This window comes from Varroa destructor, unplaced genomic scaffold (genome assembly GCF_002443255.2).
Source record: "Varroa destructor unplaced genomic scaffold, Vdes_3.0 BEIS01000004.1, whole genome shotgun sequence".
Classification (NCBI taxonomy): domain Eukaryota; kingdom Metazoa; phylum Arthropoda; class Arachnida; order Mesostigmata; family Varroidae; genus Varroa; species Varroa destructor.
Genome location: NW_019211457.1, coordinates 3,235,404 through 3,261,478, shown reverse-complemented (window position 1 = coordinate 3,261,478; position 26,075 = coordinate 3,235,404). Strand labels below are relative to the sequence as shown.

General features: G+C 41.3%; 1 long non-coding RNA gene across 1 annotated transcript in view; it reads left to right on the top strand.

Moving 5' to 3' along the window:
- Positions 1-24,899, top strand: part of LOC147755744 (uncharacterized) — a 52,993-nt gene extending 28,094 nt beyond the window's left edge. Inside the window, exon 3 of the long non-coding RNA XR_015326541.1 lies at positions 20,105-24,899. This is a non-coding gene — a long non-coding RNA (uncharacterized LOC147755744). The remainder of the gene's footprint in view (positions 1-20,104) is intronic.
- The last annotated feature ends 1,176 nt before the right edge of the window (positions 24,900-26,075 follow it).

Genomic DNA, 26,075 nt, shown 5'->3' with positions numbered 1-26,075 from the left:
GAACATAGGTACTTCGTATGTTCAATTCCTTAATAATTTATAACAACAGTATGCACAATGAATATGTACGACAAAGCGAGCGGGGGGGAGCATTTATATGCAACACATCAGTATGTCGAGAAATGGGTGCTCATAGAGGCTGTTAGCATAGAGCGTGTTTACGCGGCAACCTTTGAACACTCTGTAACTTTCTATTCTAAGTTCTATCTAAGAACTATTATTAGGTATACTTGCTTATTGGTATTATACTATTATGTAATTCACTGGATTGCTTAGGTATACGTATCCCTAATAATTTATTTTACTGCCATACTAATGAAATACAGAAATAATAAGCGGATTGAATATTGCGATCGAGACAGGTTCTCTATTCCATATTTAGCGATTATTTTTTTTAAGTGACAAACTGCTTTTATAAATAGCCCAGTACTTACGAACAGATTAACGACGGAGGCAAATAGAATGAGGCTGTCCCGAAATTGAGCCCCAATAGACCTATCGTTTTAGTGGGCTATTATAATCTGATTATAATAAATGGGATAATTTCAGGGTGTGGAATGATGCGAATTGAATACCAAACACAGATTTTGCTTTAAACTGGTAAGGTTTGGAAGTTTGGAAGTAGAGTCCAAACACAGTCTGATTTCCAGGAAACATAACAACTAGGATTAGTCTTATGGTGAGGAGATGTGATTTACATAGGACGTACAAGCCTAGCATCGTAGAACATTACTAATGGCAGAAATATGAAGAAAAAAAATAACCAACATTCTGGAAAGGAGAAACAATACCAACGTTTTTTTAAACTGTGTTTTGGGTGGCAGCAAAACGTTCCCCAATACCGATTACGATCTAGCAAACGGGAGGTGACTGTAGGTAATTGTGACTAATCTGTTAGCTATCGTCCGATCTAGTTCCATTATACTGTAATTTCCAGTTTCAAAACCCATCGTAGTCGTTCAGGGAGCACGGCACGAGAAAAGTTCAGTCTTCCAATCTCAAATAAAAAAATTTGGTTACAAGTCCAGTGCTTGGACTGTTATAATGGGCAAGCATTCGTGCTCGAGGGGCTAGCATGGACATTCTATATATAATATATAGCTCTCTGAAACATAAGCTAAAACACAGATTATTCTTAAGGAAGGTACATTATAATTATAGGTGAACACCCATCATTATCTACATCTTTTTAATTACAGCGGTATTTTTTAGGGGGTATTGTATCGGAAAATGATGATATCCAAATAAATCCGTGATTCAACATAGAACGTTATAAAGATGGTATACCTAGATATCTCTCGCGGCCTCAGGGACCGCCTAAGCAAAAAATTTGTGAGTTGTAAAGCTGATCTCTATTTCATATCATAAATGCGTAGACTTCGAACATAGTCTATAGTCTACCGCCATTATGCAATATTGAATAGCGTATCAAGGCTGAACAGTTTTAGTCCCACTCGCATCTTTGGAAGATGTGTTTCGCAGAAATTCTAATCAGTTATGCTTCTTTGTCTTTTCCTTCATTTAGAAAAGGCATATATTGGTACGTATTTGTTTTTGGGTTAGGTATGGTCCATTCGAGAAATCCTTATGAACGGTAGAATCGAAACAAATCTAGAATTATATTCAGATAAATTATTAACGCATTAAACAAATCTAAGTTTGGCCTTTAAGCAGGATACGCCAAGTTGTAGGAGGTAATTAGATGAGAGTTAAATCTACAACTCTGTTGTTGTCCCTTATCGTCCTTTTCCTATTAACCTAAATAATCCCGCAGCCACAGCCTACACCTTTGTCTGATTCATTTGCCTCACCTGTTCCAGGCCATTGTTGAGCCAAGCACAAAGGACTAGTGAATGCATAGCAAAGAGTGCTTCACCGCAGAGAAGGAGGCCCTACGCTCGCAAGGCTTTGGTCTGACAATCCATCTTAATAAGACAACCAACGTAACTGGTTTGTTTCGTAAACGAGAAATTGCGAGATACGTAGCTCTTTATCCCTCTATGTACTCAGGAAGATCGAAAAACAACGGTACAGTCTACTCGTTATTGAGGTTTTGGTTTGCACTAGAGAAGGACTCCAGGAGCTCTTGAAACGTCACTGCTCTTATCCCATAATGCGTTGGAAACACCGTTCGCTCCGCGATACTCCGGCACTTATTGAAGGTTCTGTATGATAAATCAACGAACGTTGTTTTAGACGTACAGATGTTTTGAAACAGTAGTTCCACATAAGCGATCATAAAAGCTGCACACTGATAACTTAAGTTTCGTTCATTTTACATGTTTTTTGCGACGAGTAAATCACGTCACGTCCTGCTGCTATCTCAACGGTTCGTTTCGGGACCAGACAAAATGATTGCCGTCACGAGCAATACATTTTTCTCCGTTTTGTATTTTCATGAAGGATCGAGAAATATTTCTGAGAAATAAGAGTCTATGGCTTATCTAGAGTAGTTGTCCTTTTTTCAGCATAAATCTAGCAAAAATTGTTGTCTTTGAAAAATTCAACTTTGGCATTTACGCGTTTTCGACCGTAATACCTTACATACGTAAGCATTTAGCTGCTGGATAAAACTGAAACGATGAAGAATTTAGATGTAAGATCTTGGTAAGCGCGGAGGCCTGTCAAACTCTTCGAGTGTATACAAGTTTCAGCGAATTACTTTTATGCAACACAGATGCCAGTCTTCGTCTGGTTCGTGTCTGTTATACGTTACGTTTCCGTGTTTAGTAAGCTTTTAGTGCGCGTATTTCTACAAAGAAGAAAATTAGAAATAGGACTCGGTACATCAAGTTTGCTCTATTAAGGTAAACCCATAGATAGCACGGTGGGTGGGTTGGTTGGTACATTAAGGATGTTTGCGGTTATGTAATTTACAACATTAATATTTGTCAGTGAACATGAATGGACGTATGCCAGAGACCGTTTAAACAATTTTTCTATTCCCTATTTTATAGAAATACATCCCTCAAGGCGTCATCGATTGATTTCAAGTTCTATAATTAATAAACATTTACATTAATAATCTCCCTAAATACAATATAATCTCTACTAGTCAGATGTGTCCGTTATAGTTTATGTATATTCAGGATTCTGAATAGCATGATAAATATATTATATATAACTGGATGGACAATAATATACAATATATATTTTAAACAACAAAAATTTTACCTGTATTTCTAATCGCCACAAAAATAAACCCTTATGATTTAAGTGTCTAGGTTTAAAATGTTCATATGGGTACATATTATTGGTACCCGAACGACAGATCTACTGATCGGAAAATAAATCCACGTTTTTCTGTTGTTTAACCTTTTCTGACATACGATAAATTGTGATGACACAACGTGAGATGACGGAATATACGATTGTGAAACATTTACATATGGTGTTTATAGATGGCCCGTCTTCACGGGGTTCGGGAAATCATAATGAGGCAGTTGTGGGATGTTTGAATGCATTAAGAAGTAATAGAAACCCCATGGGGTTATATGTGCTCCACGTGGTATACCTATGTAAAGTCTCGCCCGTCTTCTTTGAACGGCTTGAAATTACGTAACTTTAACAATAGCCTGTACGTTTACCGAGTCCTTAGGGAAAGTAAATTCTTGTTAAATGTTATATCATTTTCATATGTTCGGTGGCAATCTTTTAATCGATATTTGCGAACTAATATGTCGAATCCTAGCAAAGTTCAGGCCACAGGGAATCGGTAGGTGAAATGTCATGTGGCTGAAGTACTTTGTAAATATTGTTTTCGCTGGACGAGTCCACTAATTTGAAACAGACATTGAATCAAACGTGTGCTATTCCAAAGATCTGCCCAGTTCGCTAGAAAGTAGCTATATGACCTACAGGTAAAGGACAAAGTCCACGCGCAGATTTCTTTGAACCTAGTGAAATGTTCTTGTGTTAAAACTCTTAGTGCAACTTAGAAAATTTGAGTTGTGTTACTTTTTTATGTTTAATTCTATCTTGCTGTAAACACAACCAAGACTGCCGCACGCACCCTCAAATGCCAGTTGACGCCCAAAGTAAATCTTTGAACGTTTTCTACTTTGTGTTGTATTGGAACGTACAGTAACTGTCGCTTGCTTTCGTTCGTGCTTTTTCTTTTCTTTTGCCAAAGAAAATTATGTTGCGCCAGCTTGAACCCTAAAGACACAGGTCCATCCTTCGTTACCCTTCAAAGGATTGCTGAGCGGCACACATGCCGTTGAATGCCGAGCAAACTTTTTTGGAATTTCTTTATACTGACAACAAAGGGGTAGAAGAAGATTCTGCCTAGGCGATACCGTTCTTTATTTTTCCTTTCTCCCTGCGGACCACGGCGTAGTTGTGTTGGTCAACCACTAAGAGTGTCCAGCCAGACTTCCCGTCAATAGACTTTTGATCAGTTCAGGCATGGTTTTTTCTGGCTCTCATTTTTTTCTAACATGTTCCTTAGCTTCATTCTCTTTCCACGTTTCGTAGTTTCTTCGCTATTTTCCTTCTTCGACTCTCTGTAGACCTCTGTCTTCATTCTCAAAAGATCCCAACTCTGTACCCCCTTCAGATAACCCGTACTGGAGAGGTTGGGTCGTAGAGGGGATCTTCCCTTACTCTCCAACGATCCTCATACGGCCCCAGACCCTCTGTCACCGCCTCTGCCCACCCCATGTTAGCTATATAGCTCTGATATCTCGCTTTCTATTCGTTCCTTTCGCACCAGCAGCTCCGTCTGATAAATGTTCTCGCTTAGGAGGGCAGCGAAAGCCGGACGAGTTTGCGTTCCTTTACTCTAACTCAGACGCCCTTGGACACTCAGCCGTCGACGAAAGTAATCGATCGACTGGACAGCGTCTACAGCTCAAAAGACACTTGCACTTTTCCGCTAGGTAGAACGGCGACCAATGTGAGAAAAGTGATCCCGTCCGTAGATCAAGGCGACATTGGAAGAAAAAGAAAGGCAAGGACGCAAACAATGCCTATCTAATATCGTACAGCGAGAGGCGGTCTGCGTCGTCAAAGCACAAAACTCCCTCCGAGCGCTTAACCCCCTCCGGCCCCGCCCAGTTTGCTTCGTCACTCAAGTCAACTAGATTTTCACGCAAAGGCTAGCTTAGCCAACGATGCTCACTTACAGAAATAGGCATCATCGCAAATAATAGACGCTAAGTGCTCGGTCCGACTCCGCAGACAATAACCGGCTAGATAAGGTATCTCAATAACAGTAATATCGAACGCTGAATCCGGTAACACCGAAGCAGCGGGAGGGAAGGTATGGGTTGTGGCTTCCCCAATTGTGTATGTGTGTGCTTTGCCTACTGACGAAGGAGATGCCACCATATAGAGCCGAAAACATTATACAAGTGCATGTATGTACCGTGGTGTCTACACTTGTAATTAGGTGAATGTTGGACGTTCACGTAAGTACGAACTTATATATTACTATATTGCGAAACAATATGAAGCAGAAAGCTATGGCACGGGGTCGACGAAAGTGGAACCTATTGACCACATTATATAGGGATAATAGTTGGGTGGGGCGTGGAAAGTTCAGCCCAAAAGAGCTTCAACCTGACCCCTAAAATATTAGATAATCAATAAAGAGGATAGGGTAACTGTTTGATTACAAACACAGCCAGAGCTGTGCGTGAAATTTTTTGGCATAAAATGGATCGATAAGAAGTCTACTTTTTCCTACAGTATTGCCCCTTATCATCAATGTGGGACTTAAATTTGACAAAAGCCACAGATGCACTACGTGTGTTCAATAGAATGTATTGCGCTGTCATGACTAACAGTTCGTCGAGCCGAGCAGACGTTTCATAAAAAGAATATCATGCCATAGATGGGCAAAGATCACTTGAGTTCTTGGTTACATGGTACTAATATTTGATAACTTTTTGCCATCGAAATTTTCATTGGCGGCCTGACAACGATCTTACAATTTCTTTTTGCTTTTTAAGGTCGTCGGTACTTTCATTTAAATTAGGGTCCCCTTGAAAACTCCCTCAGTTAATAATAATTTGTATATTTAAGTTTTACAATAAATTTTTTCCCATGTGATAATCTACCGATATTGATTCACGACCAGCAGTAGAATAAAAATGGCTTGCGATCATCAATCGCCTTTGGGTACAGTCTCCTATTCGGAGTGATCCATCCGAGAAGCTCGGTCCCATACTGAGCAAGCGACGTTATGGACGCTGACAGATTAACCACGTTACTTTGTCAGCTGTCGTAGAGCACCGGACAGCAGACACACGCTGTGTGGCACTTTCTGGCGGCAAAGGAAACGAGGACCTTTTTCCAAAAAGAAACTAGCAGAGATATCTTCGAAAGGTGTCGTTTTTGAATACAAAGGCGAACTGCGGCTGATCGATGGCCGGCTGGCAACATCTGGCAAAAAGCAAAAAAGATTTCAGTCGTTTACACAAACCGGCAATTACATTGTCTTGCCTCGCTTCTCTCATTCACCAAAAAGGAAAGGGACGGACCCAAAGCGCAGTGTCTGGACTAATGAGGTTTTCAGAGTTCGTCTTCAAAAGCTAGGTTTTATATGACAGACTGATCTCTTTTAGCGAAACAGGGTGCTACCATAAAGACGACTAAAAAGTATTACATGAGTGATCAAAGGACATGTTTTTGCGTCCGAATAGAAACGGCGTTCTCGAAACTGGATAGGTTTACGAATTTTCCCATTTTGTTTTGTTGAAATACTAAGATTAAACGTAGCCCCCCAACCATTAGCACCACGCATACTATCCAGTGTTTTCGATCTGGACTAATGTTTTTCCATATCGTAAGTTAAGCTTGTCTCACTGGCTAAAACCAACAGTCGGCATTATCGCCAGCTGCGACTTCCAAAGACCTCAAGAAAAATTTTAATAAGAGCAAGTGGCATATCCACAGAAGGGATTCAGCTAAAGGGAGCTGGAAAATTTATGAAAAAGGCGTAGAATACTATTTGCGGTAATCCATTAGTACCGATGCAAAAAATTAGCTCGTGTTAGTTCCTGGTAGCTAAAAAAAGAGCCATCGTCAGTTATATTCTTTTCAACTTTGCGCACCTTCTGGCTTACAAACTTGGACTTTTTGGGACGTGTCCTAAAATCGACATCCGCTGGATTTTATTAAATTTAGCTCATTTAAGGAAGGCAACTATGGATCTGTCCGTATAAGTATCGCCTTACTCACAGTAGTTTTGTCTCGCGAATTAACTTTTTAATTAATAAAAGTTTTGTAGGTTATTCATTGACAATTTAAGCCCCGAACAAAAGCCACGATCGAACGGAATGCGAGTTACATCGAATATATACATCTCGTGTAGGTATATCCGGTGTCGCAAGTGTCGTACGTTTTTGCTTTACTTCATCCCAAACAGCCTGTATTTCTATTCTTGTCCGGATGGTTGCTAGTTTCTCGTCATGTCTTCCGCCATCTACTGATCAAACTCGGTCCCTGCTGACTTTCATTAGCGCCTAATTGCAAAAGCAGCTAGCTGTTGGCTGCTTCTTCGACGAATATCTTCTCGCCGCCTTCCTCCCGAACGTCCGTTCGGCTTGTACTAATCTTCACAAGACTGTAACGCAGCTGTCGAATCACAAGAAGTTAGCGGGGCCCCTCAATCCGTTCATTTGGCGTTATTACAGCATGTGATGGATGCCGCAAGCATTAATTATCGGGAATGGCTCTGTTAGATCAGGGTTATGATCAGTGCGCTGGCGTGCAGGGTACATACAACCGCCAGCGAAAACCAGAGATATAGAGAGAAAGAGGGTAGATTATACAACTCAATTAAATCAGATGACTAACGGATACAGCGCGAAGCAATCGGGGCAAAGCAACGTAGGCCTACATCCTGGGGCAATGTGTCAACGTGTCTAGACAAGTATGCGATTTGCTAAAGAATGATGCAGGGGCATCCTTCCAGCTCAATCTTACTGTCCGTATATATCAATATAAATGTGAAGGTATTTATTAAGCAAAGTGGCAATCACCCTAAGACTTGTCGAAAGCGTCTGCCTACTCTGACAGGTACGGTTTTGCAGGGTCGACTCGGCGGCGACGTGGGCTTCAAACAATCAAAATAAGAAAAAGTCCAATAGGCTGACGTAGGGTGACCGCGTAAACGGCCCTTCGAGCTGAGTTGGGTTGATGGTGGCCACTCCCTGCATCGTTGACGCTTGCCCCAACCCCAACAAATGTAACACACCTCACTATAACATGAGATTTCTTTTACGACAATGAGCGTATCGATATCAGCCGTGGCGGCTGGTATCTAATGAATAAGATTAGTAACGAGAGAGCACACGTGTGTGCATCCACTGTACTCATGGTCAAATTGGGCGGTAAATGCGCTGCTGTGCTTACGAAAGACCCAAAGTTATGAATTGGGCTCTCATAAAGGCATGTCAGAGAGGGGGATCTTTTGCTTATAATGGATGATCCTGAGGAGATTTATCTGACACGTTAGATAGGAACGGAGTGCCAAATAGGACTCGATGTCTGCTGGTGATATTAGATGGTGAAATGCCAATACGTACATTGAGACATTCGTGCTTGCGGTGGCGTGCCGTGTACGTGTCGGTCTACGACTGTGTAATGTCTAATCTATTTAAAGCTGTGGCAAAAAGATCGGCGTTATGCCAAGTTGTCATGCTTGATATGGGTTGGTGATGAATAATGATAGATATTGATGACGATGGCGCAAATCGATCCCTAATGTATCATACTGTAGGCACCGAAAACAGCAAACGAACAGCCAAGATGACGGCAGAAGAACAACGTTTATTAAGCTGCTCGAAGGCTCGTTTGTAAGTAAGGCCATCGTCTTTCTGGGCTAATGAAAAAAAAATTCTGATCCCATTTTACCTATTAGTCGCAATGGAACCAGACCCAGCTTCTCGTTAGTTCAGCTTCAAAACCTACATTATATTAACCAAAAAAAACCAATATTGGTTAAAGTTAAAATTGAAGTTAAAATTCTAACTATCTGCTTAAAAAACATGGGCCCGAACTCATAAATAAGGAAGTAGCACTCTAAACATTTCGACTTTGGTGTCCAGTACTGCCGTAATGCACTGTTTCAGACAATTAGATCCCAGCACGAAACGAAATATGTCTACGCTCGGTTTCAAACTTGGAGCATTACATGTCTGAAAATTTAGTAAAGAGGGTAACCAGACAATACATAAGGGGCACGGTACTTTGGGTTTTCATGACGGTCGTTGAAAAGATGACGTCAACGACAGATAGACGAAGAGACGAAATTTAACGCAATTTTATTTCTCAAAGTCCGTATGCCGATATAATAGCATAGTGACAGAAATTAAAGGCAATGCTATATGAAATGTATCAGGTTGGTGTCAAAACTGACGTACCTTCCAACTTTCGAATCCATAAACAAACCTTCTACCGAGCAACCGCTTTTCAACACTGGCACTTTTGCCCGATTCGTTACAACGTCGACCGTTAAGGATTTCACGTGACCGAATGTATAAGACCGAATGTTCAGTATCCGTCGAGACATAGAATAGAGTGAACACGTTACGTTCCTTGTATTCATACTTATGGCCTGTCTATAATACCTATACAATTCGTTCATTTAAGAAAAGCCGCTTATGTGTCAATAGCCATAGACTAGCAATGTGTGTAGCTGTGTATGGCAACACTCGCTGTTTTATGTTTTCAACGTAAACCAGTCGGCAAAGCCAGCTTCTGTCCTTCAAAAAACAACCTCGAGCACAGAACAAATCGCAGGGCCCAGTGTCGGGCGTTGTTGGACGCTCCCAAAAGCTGAATGGTGGGAGAAAGCCTCCTTTCGTTTGATAACATATAAGGATTAAATAAGCACAATTCCAGGTCCCGTCTTGAGATGGATTGAAAGCAGGAAATTTTCAAATCCATGAGGCGTTTTCTTATTAATATCCCGATGGCTCTATACTAATAGTACTATCAGTATTGTGGGATTGTTGTTCATTTAGAATTAATAAATTATAATTGAACCACAATCATTGTAATATCCTTATAAAATCCGTATAATAAAGAGACGCTAAGGGAAGGTATGGCCGCTTGCCCATACGTCTGTCATTTTTGTTAACGCTTTCGGCTATTTTATGTGTATAAAAAAAGAAGTCGCTTTCGGCGTGGCATCACGGACCTGATGCCATTAGAAGGCCTAATCAAAGTAGGCTATTGTTGAAACAACAAAGCAGTCTTGAGAAGAAGGGCTACCAGTACATTTCCATAGCTAGCTTACGTCAAAATCGCTCTAGCTTGACAATTAATTAAGCTAGAACAACAGAATATAGGATATCGCAGAGCGATATCGTATCGATCTCATAGACTTCGATTTAACGATTCACCCTTTTTTCCTTTACTGTGTCTTGCTAGGTAGGAAGACGTGACCTTGCAGAATTATGTATTGACAATATCAGTCGGACAGCGAGCACATCGGCAGCTATCTAATGTTATATAGCGTATGCAGTACTGGAAACTCCACGCTTTCTAAAATCATATTTATTGGTACGGCGTCAGGGGCCTTTATTGGGTCTGGCTAGAAGGACAACAGGTACGGCAAAGAGAAAGTTATGTCGAAAAATCGAACCTTACTTTGAGAGAAACGTAAGTCCATCGAAAAATCTCTAGTTTAAACTAATTTCTATTGGCTAACATATATACATATATGTGGAACGGTGCTCGAAAGTTCAATCTATTATATTACGCCCCGCGTCTATTGGCGACGCTTCCCGTTAACTTTCAATTATTTGTTTGATTGTTTTTATTACCTCTTGAGTTCTTATTCTCAGTTAGCCATAACCCAGCGTTAACCTGGCTCTGTCTGTTTTGCCGAGACATACTTTGTTTGCTATTTGCAGTATGGTCTAACTTACCTGATGTTAGTTCTATCTATGTGCCCTGTTTAGAACTATTCAATACCAACGCTGATGATTCCTTTTTAATGATTATAGAAATATCTTAATAATTAATTTTCGAAAATAGCTCAATGACGGGTTGATAAATTAAGATAGCAAAAAGCATGTCAGACCCCATATAACCAGCAGAAGGATCATCGTGCTAACCTATATTATTTCATTGTAATATATTAGTAAGACAAGGTCTTGGGGTGAATGATTAAAATCATCTATCGTCAGAAATCATTTTGCATATACGAAATATCTGAAACGCAATATTGCGACATACGGGGTGTCGTCCGGATCGTTGCACCTGCGTAAAATGATTGCTGGGGCCTAGGTTTATAGCTGGGATTGCGCAACGTAGGCCAGAATTAGATATCAACCGTGATTATGTAGCGTCAATATTAATTGCGTTTCGTGCGTTCTGCTTCTTCTCAGGTCAATTGCTTCCAATGGGTCCCGTTGTCTAAAGCCAGTCAGCAGGGTAGTTTGCTTCTAAATTGATGAGCCTAGCAGAGCTATTCTGTACAAAGGGATGCGCAGTCTTTTTTGGATTTAGACAATAGGCCTGATAGATCCAATAGTTGATAGATCTGTCTATGTCTGCTTTGTGTCGATACTAACATTTAATAACTAGAAGCTCGGCGGGAGCATACTGAACATTGCAGTATGATCGAAGTGTTATTGAACTCGCTTGCGTTGTCTACGGCTTTCGTCTTCTCTCGGCTTCGTTCGGCTGAACCTGTCTATTTCATCGAGGCAATGCGAGTGTGAATTGTTGTGCCACAGTGGGTCGATTGAAGTAAGCTACGCAACTTCAAGGGAAGGTAAGGGGTTAGCTTTCTGTCTGCTGAAAGCTAGCGCCGTCCACTGCGTGTCTGTTTCTCGTCGATCGTGCTACTTACTGCAATGAAATTTCGGTCGCAAGAACACTGAACAATAAGCGATGACACAGAAGGCTTTACTGAACGGAGCAAAATCTGTTTAATAGAATGTATACCTAACTGGCGGATGATGTTTGACACCGGCTGTCATCGACTAACCAGAACGGTTTGCCATTCGGATCATTACACCTGGGGCTGGACTAGCATTAGTTGGAAGAAAATCGGAAGCAACGGGAAGAGAGCTGTTCGTCGATCGGCAGACATGCCGAATCAGACTCTGATAAGTTGTATCTACAATTGTAACATATAAATATAGTGTTAGTAACTTGAGAAGTTTAAAGTTAGTTCAGTCGTATGCGTGCGCTTCGTTTGTGCCCCTTTCTGAGCAGGAACTGGCTCGTTAAGAATATATATAATGGTAGTGGTGGCTATAACGCGGGTATTAAGCAGAACTAAGGCAGAACACAGAAAGGTCCAAAAACTATCGTTGATGCCAACTACAAGTCGAAAGACAGTTGCGGCCTATTTCACAGAACTCACAACTGGAAACGCTTTACTCGAAAAAGTAAATGCCAGTACTTTTTTAGGATAAATAGGATAACAGTCAAAGAAAATTCCCGGATCTAGGATCTAATTTAAGCGCTCTTTGCGAGCTGGCTTATCATTTAGCTCCGATAAGGTCTCCAGCGTGTACTCTTTACCTGCATACACAAAAGCTGTCTATTTACTGTCTTTCTGGGCACGCTTACGAGGCCCACTACTACACCAGTAACTCCAACAGTAGACTAGCATAATTTTTCCGATGACTTATTTCTGGTAAAGGTCACTCAGCCACCCTTGCTTGTTTGTTTGTTGGGTTTTCCCGCCGTATTGTTGAGCTTCGTGTGTCCTACTTTCTACGGACCTCTGCTCCTTCTGGGTGCAACGTCTATGATGGAGTGTTTGCGTGACAGCTCGATTCAACCCAGTTTTGTTTGGGGCCATCAGTACAAGAGAAGTAGAAGGACATTAACGTCATGAGCGACACCGAAGCACAGCATAGCACATTGTCTGTCCTTTCCCTTTTCTCGTTCCTCTGTCTCTTACCCAAACCCGATCCACACCATCACAATCAGCAAAACCAACACCATCCGCATCGGAACCATGGTGCGATTTTTTATTTAAAGTTCCGCTGGCGCGCATTATCCTCGCTATCCTGCTATAGACTACTGTACGGTAACTTATACTTTTCCGAGATCTGCATGGATCCAACCCCAATTCCGACCCCACAGGCCCCGTTCAGCCTTTCACACGTCACGCGTCCGTACGTTCTTGCACGAGTACTATGTGTCTCGTGTATCATACGAACGACTAACCATGTAGAGCCCCGCTGATAGTAGTCAGGCGTTCATGGCGGCTCTGCGGCGAAACAACATCGCGTAAGGCCACTAAAGCGGGGTGTAGGAGTCGAATCGTCAGCTGTCGCAAGCCTGGCTAAGCCCGCTGCTACTGACGCTTGGGCGCAAATACCGCCGTTGGAGATCGGAGAAAAATCAGAATTGCTAATTCGTGTTTACCGACGGATCCACCTGCACGCTAGCCGTTTCTTTGTCTTGTTCAAATCCTCCCTTTGCTCTTTTCTGCCACTCTATCTATGTAAAAGCACTGTATGCCCCCTTAGGTTCTACTTGGCGCTCGAGGGTTGATGTTCGCCGCGAATGTCTGGTGATGCTACGAACGCGGCGTGTTTTGTTTAGTCGTATAACTAATATGTGTCATGCGTGTGTTGCCGCAGCGATTTCGAGCGTAGGGGATCGTAGTGCCCCGTAATTAACTACGCGTCGTATGGACAATACTCATCACCGTGTGATTCGGAATGGGGGGTTCGCCGAGCGTCTCTGGAACGATGCGCTTTCGAAGACTGTTCCTATTTTTGTTGGGTAAAGATTTATCTACTATATAGACGTATGTATAGGCGCTTATCTGAGCTTGTATGAGGTATGTGATGCGTCTTGCCGCCGAGACTAGTTCGTTGCTATTATGTTACTGTACCCAGACACCGTTCGAGAATTCGGTTGCTTCCTGGAGATACCATTCGGAGGATGAAGGGAGGCGCGCAAGAAAACAAAGTTGCAGGAGATGCACGGGACTCCATCTTAAAAAAATGTGGCACTATGTTGTCGTATTTTCAAACTGCTTGATCACGTACAAATCGTAAATGGCTGGCCGCGTACAACACAACGTTCGTGCAAAATATGTTGAACTAGGCTTCTAAGAAAAACAGTCATGACAGCGAGCTGTCTGGGAAACATAACACTGACATCAATACCATTGTTAACAGCTACGAATAGGACCTTATGTATGCTACTAAAGATGTGCTGGTAGTATCGTTCTATAGGACCCTATGAATATGAGTTTAAGCGTAACCACAAAACAGTTATGGGCGGGCATGCTCCGTAATTTTCTGGTTTGCTTAGACTGGCGGCAGATTTTAGTTGACCGGCGGTACGTTTACGTAAACCTATGCGAGCACTTAGTTGAGGCTTGCGTCCGTTGAGCGCATTGACGACAAAGGTGAATGTTAATATTTCGGAAATACGCTTCTGACGCTTGGCATACGTATATATATGGTTCTGGTTAACGAAGAGAAAAACGTCTCATAAGCTACATAGATACGAAACTGGCTAATTTAGTTTCGTACCGTTTTACCACTCCATACCAAGACTGTATGTATTATATCGTACAATAAACTCTAGACCAAAATGTCCGCGCAATTTCAAATATAGCTATTGTATATACATTTCAGGAAATGTATTTGTGAAATAGCCTAAAAAGTGCGCGGTATGTCAAAGCGTGTAGAACTCATGTGAAAATAGGTCGAATGCATTCCCTCACAGTTTAACTTATAAAACGGTTTTTCTAACTTGAATTTAGTGTATTCTAGTAATCTTAGAGGTCGTTGAAATAATTCTGTGAAAAAATAGTACGCAAACTTTCAATACATAATTTTTCCTCGTGCATGGCTTCCTTTAGATGTTTTCGATCCTAAGAAAGATGAATTAATAACTTTGCGGATAGTTTGTCAAATTTACTATCGTAAGTTAACATAAACCCGTTAAAGACAGACGACTTGAAGGTGGATCTACAAAATGGCCAGCCGCTTCTTGTCTTATTTCCGTTCCACTGCCACTTCGTCACCTTTTAGACATATTCTATATGTGTCGCCAAAAAATAGAGTCCTGGCAATTTCGTCAACCAGGATATGAACAGCAATGCTGTAGCATTTGCGGTAAATGCACTCAAGTGAACACAATCGGAGACGTTACCAGCTTAGAAAGAAACATCGACAATGGCTGAGCACGTATTTTCCATGCGACTGCACAGTTTCTTCTTCATCGACCTTCGGATTCTGCTGAGAGATGGCAAGAACGAATAAGCGGACAGAGACAGGACGTTGAGATAGCCATTGAATCTCCTTAAGGCCTTTATCGCTGGATTTGAAATTTAAATATTTGTCCACATAACCGGCAGTACTATCTGGTCAAACCTGGTACTGGGCTGCATTTCTGCTAGCTCATAGATGTTGTAAGGCCAAAAAGTCAACAAAGTCATTGCAAGTCGCTATAAGTGGTACCTACCTTAGGCAATGCGGCAAGCGGTCTTTTCAATTCCTCCTTCTCTATCCTTCGTTCTTTTTTTTCGGAGAAGTAGATTTAGCATTCAGCGAACGACTCGACCACTGTCCAGAAGCAGGGATGACAGAGATGGGGCTTGCCAAATTGTAGTTTTCGGTCTGCATGGTAGCCTCGTTTGTGGCTGGTAAGGAAATTATCTGAAAATCTCAAAACTTTAGATAGCGTTGAGTTGAAAATATCTCAAGCTATTCGAAGATAGTGAAAATATAAGGCAATGACGGTCGGCAAATTTATTCGCCAAAGTTTTTTCTATCAGTTTTACGTACTAGGCGTCTACGGTTCGATGGGGAGAAAACGAAAAGGTATCCTAGACTAGCAGTACGAAAAATCGGATATCGTTTAGAAATAAGGCTGTCGCTACGGCTTTCGGCAATTGTATTGTAACTTTTCGATACTTTAGGACTTCTGAAGTTTAATTTTTTAAAGTTGAGAAACTAAGATGAATCTAGCGTTGCCAAACCGTAAAAACTCCCAGCTATAGGGTCAGAATAAGAAACAGGCTCATTTTGGCTTGAAAGACTGTGACATTCTACATTTCTAGTAGATGCGGCGATTGTGCCAACTAAGTCTTTCGTCGATTCGTAAAACTGAATAGTTACTTAATATATAGGTATTACAAAGTATTAAGGGTAACCGTTGAGAAATTGTGACTAGTTCGAACGAAGTACTACCGGCCATGGGAGCGGACTTTCTATTGGCTTCTTTGTGACCGCTGATTCGATCAGCTAGTCGTAAAAATTGTATAGAATTCAGCAGATTCCTTTTCAGGACAACGAATTGAAGCTGCTTTGCAGGTACTCTCCTCAAAGAAGTTCCACAGCCTAAATAACGTCCGCTTATCTAGCCGAGTAATACTCTGACTCCTTTTAAAAGCTTAATCTGAATGCTTCAAAGCTCGCGTCTGGTGCTGTCATTAACTATTACTTCACACGGCTGCCTCCGCTCGATCATAAATACAGGTTAATCTGTATGCCTTCTGAATCACGTTTTACCTGAAGATCAGGTCCTTCTAGAAAACTGATATGATCATAGCCATAAATTGGATTTATTAATTATTTATCTTTTTGACCATTATCTGCTCCAACGTAAGTTGTGGGTTGCGTACAGTCAGTCCATCATATCGGACTTAGACCACGATTATAAAGGACTGGTGCCCCTGCAAGGATTGGCCAAGATCAACGAACACTACAAAGTTCCAATTATTGTAACAATGACGAAAGAGAAGAATAATAGTAATATACGCGCGGCTCCATTCTGTGGCTTTTTTTTGGAGTAATGTTTTCCCTTTCTCTGCTTCGCACTCATAGCTCACTTCAGACCCTGCACAGTTAGACCTCACTGAAGGTTTACTCGCCGCCTGCCGGCCGCCACTTCTGCCTAGGCCCTTTCTTCTGCAGCCTCTTGATGGTTGTAGCTGGCGCCTATACGTGAATCGTCTGCTATAACCAACGGGAGTCCAGCTTCCTCTCTCGCCTGCCGGAATTCTCCTGGCACTTCTCATGGAACCAGGCGGAAATTGGTCCTAGCTCATTATCGCGCTTTGGCGTCGACATACTAACTACTGTAGACTAAGCCAAGTGACGCTCCTGTTTTCGTAAATCAGGCCGATACATAGCAAAAAAAAATTTACGGCTACTATGGAGAACTGCGAAAGAGGTTCCCGAAACACAACTCGCCAAATTCACTAATTAACTAACACCAGTTTGTTGGTTAGCTTGGCCATGTTTCGGGTCATCATGTAATAAACAGTTGCTGACTCGAACGGAGCGACGTAGGCGGCAGCAATAGAGATGGATCGCATAATTAGAAGCGTTTAAGGTAGCTGCCTAAGCACCTTCCCACGGTTCTGTACAAATAGCAACAGGTCTTGGCTTGCCACGTGCCATCGTGGCCTCCGCCGCGGCCAGTGCTTCAGATTTTTAGCGAGGGCAATACCTTTTACTAGACCACAAAACAAAAACCTACTTATTTTTCTGCTTAACACCTGTATCCTGTTCGTAGACTATTAATTAGGTCGTGTATGTGAATAAGCTCAGTAGCCATAAAAAACTGAACCGTTGTGGTAAAATCACGTATGCAGCCTTCACCCTGTTATGTTTGGGCTCGTGATTCCTAAGCAATATAATAGAGGATTTGCCGTTAGGGAAAAGGGTATTACTAATCTTTCATTATTGACGCATTGATAGTTAGTGGGCTTTTGATTCACCAGGAAAACGCTGTAGGTTGCACCAGTTACCTCAGTTATTCTAAAAATAATGAATGTTGGACGGAAAACACGGTGAGGAATTTCTATACGAGGTTCTTTTTTCATTTAAATACATTTCTGTACCTAGTAGAAGACATTCGTATATGCGGAAAAGACAAAGTCAACGTAATTTATGGAAAGATCCGTATCTTAGCTGGAACGTATAATATAGAGCGATCACCGTTTATATCATAGAAGTTAATAAAGGTTAGTGGCCAACTCTACTTGACCGTGAACTTAATACTTGAATTTCAGCAGAGTTGGAACCACCGAGTAACTTTTACTGGTAAACTGATAAAGGTAACGAAGTTGAGGCGTCTAACAGCGAGGATGTACATTTTTTGTGCTTGTTCTTTGCATAGGCCCGATTTTTCCCTACGGATGCTGTTCGCACCATGTGGTCTATATTCAGGGCAAGCCAACACAACAAAAACCATGGGATTACGATTTTTGAGTAATTTGGATCGTTAAAGCCATTTGCGATATATATATATATATGTTCTTGAGACTTTTGAAGTTCTGAGTTCTCGGTGAGCCTTGTTATTGCTGAATAACAGTAGTAACAATGTGAATACTTTCTTTAATTATTAGCCCAAAATCATGATATCTAAATGATAACAAACAAATTCTAATGTGTATTGTGCATGTAAAATATTCCATTTATTATCACGGACACGGTACAGCGTTACACTTGCCCAATATATTACACACATACATTTAGTGGGGCTGTATGAGCTGCTCTGATGATAGCGCTGAAAGCAGGGGCATTTGGCGAGTGGGTGGGCGAAGTATTCGAAACGAAATTACGCAGAAAATTGAAAACGAAAGATTCTGTTCACGTTCAATGACCATTTGACCAAACTGTTTCTCCCTTTGGCGAAAAGGCAAATGAGCCTATTTCTCGCCTATGATGATTTCTTCTAGTTCCCTCGTCAATGAGGACGTGATTACGTGAAGTCGGGGACATGATTACGGGCAAAATATTCCTATAAAACTTAGGCAACACAAGAAAAGTATCCCTTGGCACTTACCGAACACTCGATCTAAAGCATGTATTTTTTTGTGACATCTCTTTATTAGAACGCCGTCATTAGAAGAATATCACGGAAGCGTTATTTAAGTTATTGCCAGTTTGAAGTTTTTTATATCGCCTTACACATTATCAATAAATGAGGCCTAAACTAGTTGCTGCTTCGAGTAGCCAAGCGTAAGATGCTTGTAAGGTACATAGCTGGTATAAGCAAATAAGGACTTTTCACATATATATGTGTAAACAACGGCCTTAATATTATCATCAAGTGCATCTGGTAAATTGTTCGTTCGCGTATATTTTTGCAGATCTTAGTATCTAGCTATATAAAAGCGTTGTTCAACAAGGTCATTTAGATCTGTGATAGACTAGGCGCGCCTCGACCTACTGCTCCAGATCAAGCTTTGAGCCACAATCAATGTCTGCTATTTTGAAATCAAACGGCTCATTACGCCTGATTAACCTCAATCGACAAGGACTTTAGCGGACGCTACTAGGTAGAGTGAAGCCACTGGGGCGGAGGGTCCCGAGAGACCCCCCCCCGCCCCCCCCCAAAAGCTCATGCGAACCCACGCGAAAATGCTGCAGCTGTCATCAATGTCTGCTGTAGTTAGAGTGAGTAAGGCACACAGACGTCGCTTACACTCAGCTAAGAACAATTCTCTCTATATTTAATCCCTACGGGGGCTCAATGTTAAGTTAGTGCTGAAGTAGCATATGTTGACTGAGAGTCTTTCTCACATTCTCATTATTAATCATCTCAAAAACGTATCAATGGTCATGTATAAGAGACCTTCTGTCATATTTTTAATCTATCGATACCCATTTATATAAAAATGTAACATTTTTGGGGGTTCTTCAATCACTAAATAGTTTGTGCTGTTTGTGGTTTTATATGCAAGTATTTGCTTCTATTCTTCAGGGGAAGCTGTTTTTTTCTTCGCCAGCACGTAGCATTACAGCCAATAATCTTATAACAAAAGTATTAGTATATTATACGGCTATCGACCCCATCAAGCGTTGGTAACAATCTCTGTTCAAATGAGGCTCGTTCCGAGTGTTCTAAGTAATCTCCAGTATTGTATATTTAGTATGAAACACTGATTGACCATTGTATTACACTGCCATTACGTGCGCACACCTGAATATTCGGTGTGCATTTTACGATGCCGCTCGCCAGCGTCTCTTGATAAGAGGCCGATCCTCTACGACTATTTTTTTATTGTCAGTTATTACAAGAGTATTTTGCGTCGCTGTTCACCTCTCCCTATACCCTTTTCAGTACTAATGGTTCTATATGGCATTACCATATATCTTTTCCGCTCGTTCTTGAATGGCCGTCCTTATCTTATTTAATCTTACAGATCCTGTCAGTGCGTACTAAGAAGTAATTTTAATTTTTCTTCATATTTCTACTTGTCCAACTTCCCTGACTTCTCCGGGTACACTTCGGTGAATAAGCAAGCGGCTGCGATGCCTGCTTTTTCTGCCGTCTAGTGGTTCCTCGACGTCTCGTCCCCCGTACCTAAACGAAGGTCGCGGCCATGCTGACGAGCCCAGCAACGTGAACTTCGGATAAAGTAGTGAGCATCAAAAAACCGTTGGGAGTCCGATCATCATTGGTGTACCTCTAATTTATGTTGTAATATAGTAAACGAAGGCGGGGCCAGAAACAGGTTCAGCTTGAATCAATGTGACGCTCATGATCGTATCGTCGGAGCTAAATTAACTCAGTAGTGTTTTAGGTATCTACAAAATATATCATATCTAAACTAGAAGGCATTATGATTTTTTCAATCAAAGCTATATATTAACGTTAGTTAAACTCTGCTTTAGATTAGTCTGTTCTTAATGGAGTAAGCAGCAGTGAAAGGTTTAAATTCAATAAAAAAAAACAAGCGATCTTCTTCCGATACGAGCCTGGTATCGAGTAGTACGAGCCGTAATAAAACTCAAAATGTGGTTAGCTACGGAAGGCATTGTTTGTAGAGGTCGAGGATTCGTTAAATAGAAGACAACACGAAAAGAACTATAGGAGAATCCACGCATATGACTGAAGCGGATGTCTGCTGATACCGAGAGGGGTAAGATGGGTTGGTCTTGTTTCAGTATTATTATGCAAATTGTTAAGGTCAAATATAGGTTCTGGGACAAGTCTGTTTTTGCTAGTCATTTGAGGTCTTGTTTCTTTTGAAAGTAGCCAATCCTACGTTAGAATCTCCCTCTGTGAGTAACATAAGCCCAGGCGACTGATCGGGTTTTTGCTATAGCTAACAGTATTTAGAAGAAAGTTTGATAATCAAAGCTGATGACTAGCAACCAGCAAAGTCATCTGCATACATCTTTTACCAAAGGGACAATCCTCGATGAAGCAATCATCGTGTGTCACAGCACGTTGAAGAGCTATTTCTTTGCAAATCTAGCCACTGTCACTCTAAAACACTGAAGGGGAATCATGATTGAAGTAACTAAAAGGAACATATCGTCTGTGACTAACTGCGCTCGACTGCGTATAACATTAGCGGTTAAAATGATAAATATATTTCTCGTAGATGTGCACTCTTATAGAGATAATATGTGTTATTGTGTACGTTAGACTATTGAAAGCGGATCCATCGGACTCCAAAACTGAACCGCTGGCAAATTAGTTGGATTATAATATTTTTTTAAATTACCCTTTTTTTTTTTTTTTTCACACACTTGTCCCAGTGCTCTGTTAATGGCTGGACAAGCACATACTCCACAAACCATTCGCGTTTATAGATGTGATTTTTTTGTTTATGGCGTCTCGAAGAAAATCGATAGTGGGATGGATGCCCACTACTTCAGAGCATGAAAAATCACGCGAACTTCAATCGGAAGAATAAGCGGATTGTTTTTTCACTCAATACGGAGAATTAGTAGAGCATCGCAATGGGATCTAATCGGATTGCGTGCTTTCGATTTCTGCTCATAAGTTCACGAGTCCCTTGAGGAACTTGAAATAGCGGATTGCATTCATTGTTTAGTCTTCGGCCAGCATTTTATAGTAGTAGATACCCCTGACGTAAATTATAAGTACCACCATCACTTTATGTCTAAACCTATCTAGCATTTCAGTCAAACTCGAATTCTCTTCGGGGCGACGCCATTTTCTCGTATGGCCCCTCTTTGGTTAGCGATAGAGACTGAATCATGCTTTGTCTATAACGGCCATAGGTTTCATGTAACTTTTTAGTAGCATTTGGCAAATTGCACGCGGGGTACACCACGCGTTTTTTCCACTGGTCTGAAGTTCATTCACAGGGTACCTATTTTCTATTTATATTCTTCTTATATTAGGATTATACTTATAGGAAGATACTTAGGATTATAATTCTATAGCACATCGTATGTGAGATGCGAGTGTTGGCCGGCGAAGTCATCAAACTTCAAACTAGGTTGTCGTGAAAAGCCTTTTCGATTGCAGTGATGCACTCTTGTCCTTTAACCTTCGACACCTAGTCACCTTCTCGCTGATCTTCAACACTCGAATAGGATTCCGTAGAGAAAGTTAGGTTCACGAAGGGACGTTTCGCTCTTTTCATCATTTTCATCCCTAAAGAGGAATCAGAGGAAGTACGTATTCGTTTCGAGGCAAATCTGCAAGATTATCGATTAATTAGGTTTTGTGCCGCAATAGTTTTTATGAAAGCACTGCACTACTATTATATATTTGTAATTAACTTAAAGGTCTTCTTTTTATATTGTATCTTTTTATATATTGTATTATATTATATCGTATCTGCTATTGCTAGTGTTCCTTTTCGACTTCTTTTCTATAGTCGCAATTTCTAAACAAGGTATTGCCGCAGAGGTGGTCGTTAAGTTATATTTTACATTGAATATAATAACTTGTCCGGATATAGTGCAAACTAGGTTAGAAGAAGTTATTATCGTATCGCTTTTTGAAACAGGCTGTAACCCAGATAAATTTTGCATATGTACATACACGGCAATCGTAACAACTCGGCAACAGCTTGTGTTGGAGTCAATAACAAATAATGATAACAAACCATAATTAACAACATTAAAATAGATATTCTAACACGGATATTATCGAAAGGTAAGTGCCTGAAATTTTGTTTTTAATTTTATAATATTTAGAGCTTATATCTATCCTGTCTACTCATAGCAATAGCCTTACATTATAGAAAAGTGTTTATGCGTTTACGCCTAAGTGTCAACCTATAATAATATAAGGTCTTCATTCGCGCGCTCCTCAATGTCATTATATGACCCTGCTTACTTTACAGGTACCACTAACTAACATTCTCGTAAACATTGGTCTATGAAAAGGTCCTCCAATAGATAATGCTAATGAGCTTGTTTAGCAATTTCACATTGCAGCCCTTATGGTTAGTGTGACAATAGCGTAGCTTAGCTATATTCAGTACTATTTTCTAATAGTGTCACAATCTTTTCGCCTTAACGCCTAACCTGCGACACCTACGGAAAACTCTCTATATTCGTATAGCCTAGGTGAACGAATAGTGACTTAGCCATAAGAACTGAGATGTTGCTGACGTTTTACCCAAGATAGCGTAAACGCGTGATGATGGCATCGCGATCACGTCTGCGGTACGCTTGTCAGATTGGTAAAGATTACCGTGTATGAACAAGTTCATTACATTAGGCTCAACTTTTACTCTAGAGAAGAACTTCTGCTCATATTTTCTAAGGACAAAACCAGAGCGTCTAAAGCACATAGGGAGGTGAGGAACTCGCAGGAGACGGACATTACGTCGTCTCTTAAAGTCAATCCGAACTTGAAACACTGGCGAACGTAAGCTACATTGCGATATTGAGATTACTTCAATGTTTATATTTTTTTGCTTCCAGATATTTCTGTTGAACGTCAACAATATCAATAAATATCTTGGAATGCTTGACATGCCATTAGCCCTAACTACTCAACAATAATGAAAATTTTAAATAGACCGGTGAGCTCTAACTGCTAAAATCAACCATTTTAAAGTAGTGCTCCTTTTCCACTGCCACAGTCACAGATAAGCCCAGAAACCCCAACTAACTTCAATGCATATCCATGAAAGTCTCTTTTTCTAGTTCCTTTATGATACTTTCACCGGCAATAGATACAGTGCTGAGTTACTCTTTATGAAGTCGACAATAGCAAAATCTACAGTCATATTGTAACGCGGTTATACCGCTGCCTGTAGTAGTGTTTTCGTTATTATCGGTCACCCGCTATATCTGGAAGCATTGACCATTTTCTTCACCTCATCCCTAATCTCTCGAGCTTTAACTCGATCTTGGGACTCGTTGAAAACCTAACTCAATCCTGCCAAATAATATTCTAGCAATTTGCTCCTACTTCGCCTACCGCTATTTTCAGCCCAGTCAAGCTGCACTCGAAAAACTTGCGTTCGTTAACCAGCCAGCAATCTCAGCAGTCGTATATCCATCGCGGATAACCTATTCAAGTGCTCCCAGGAGAGTCAAATACTGCCGATTACAATGTATGGAGAGCTAGTCTAGTTGCTTCTATGGGATCGGTGTTCGATCGCAGCTTGCGAGTTGTTGCGACCGGTGGAAAAGCGGCTGGAGGCGTGACACGGAAAAGAAGGTGTCTCTGTTCAAACAAAGCGTCGATTGACAGACCTCGAGCAGGTGCCAACAGCGTCTGTAGACAAGGCCCAAACGTCCGTTCCCTACCTACAAGTGACGCAAGAGCCGGGCAAAGTCGACGGCGTCGTCTGGGACCCCGGTCGTGCCGCTGTCGTAGACCCAGCCGGGTTGAGTTAGTCGTCGACAGCTGAGGGAAAATCTGTAGTAGGAAAGCGTCCTTAGGCTTTCTTCCAAAGTTGAATCACATACATGCAAATAGCACAATAGTAGGACGCTCTGGAAATGAATGGATTAGGTTGTAATGTTTGCTTTTATTATTGATATCTGTAGACAAGTTTGTGTGGCCATAGCATTTGTTTTCTGTTAGTAAAGTCAGGAGGTTGGCTCGGAGAGTTCTAAGGACCTAAACATTGCTGATCTGCGTCCAGCGAACCGAAACATAGCTCTGAATTAGAAGGGTTCTAACGCTAGTGAAACCTTTTTTTTCTAGAGAAGAAACAAGCTCATTTAAATGCTCTACCATGTGGTACAAATAAGGTGAGCCAAATAAATTTTCACAGTAAAAGAAACTGTCTCGTGTTGCTTCTGTTGTTATTCTTACGGGAGCGTTATACTAGGCCTTAAGCTGGCCTTTTCCTATACATTTAACCATTTTTTGTAGGTCTAAATACCTATTAGTTTTACTTTAATAAGTTGCGTTTTGTGTCATATACTGTTTTATGATGCTATCCTATTTGCCTCCCTTCTTCATGTTCCTGCACTAAATAAACGCGAACCTATCCTCTTTTGTCTAGACTGACAATATACGAACAGAGCCTGGCAAAGATCAAGTTCACAAAATTAGTCAACTTACTCCAGCTGGGCTCTGTCGGCTTAAAGAGCCGAGCTCGCCCTTAACGGCAGCGTCGCCCAGACCCTAGATCTCATCAGCCTCCCAAAAGACCTCATCAGACGCTGTTGCCGCAGCGTTGGTGCACCCAGGTGAGCTGGTGCCGAAAGTAGAGCCCGATAAAACCGTCTCATACTACATCGTATAGTGTGCCTGCACGTATGTGCACAGCTATTAATCGAAATTGTAAAAACCTTTACGTAACGTCTTTATTAGAACATTACAAAAGCTAGCTATCGTTTAAAATGGCGATAGTCCATCACATTATTAATATACGGTATAGAGTAATATCTAGTCGAAGCAATATAATAGGTGCAAGCGATTTATGCGTATATTGTTTGACTCTTATGAAGAGAATACGAGCAGCAAATTATATAGAAAGGAGAGCCACTGCTATTCGCTGGCCAACAAGTTTGAGCAATGTTTTCCGCCGAGCAGGAACAGGGGGAGATCGATGGAAGAGACGAGCAGTATCCTATACAGATATATGGGCTCTTACTGAACTGTAACCATCGCCATCGGTTCGGTTTTCGTTTCCCGCCTAGTGGGATCCCGCTACCGCTGCCACTAATAACAAACGGTATCATGGTTCGTCCCGCAGCAGATGCTGCAGGTGATGATTTGGCAACAAGGGACAAGGCAGTTAAGGCCGCTCTTCGAGCTGAACTAAATTAAAGCGCTTCCTTCCTAAATCAATCATCCGCTGCGTGGTACGCGAACACATAGCCTACTCACCCTGTAATCTCCTGGCTATTGTAGAGGACCTAGGTCTAGCCTTTTGTGGCAATCATTGCTTACAAAATTCATTTGTACACACATGGCTTCGTGCACATGTAATG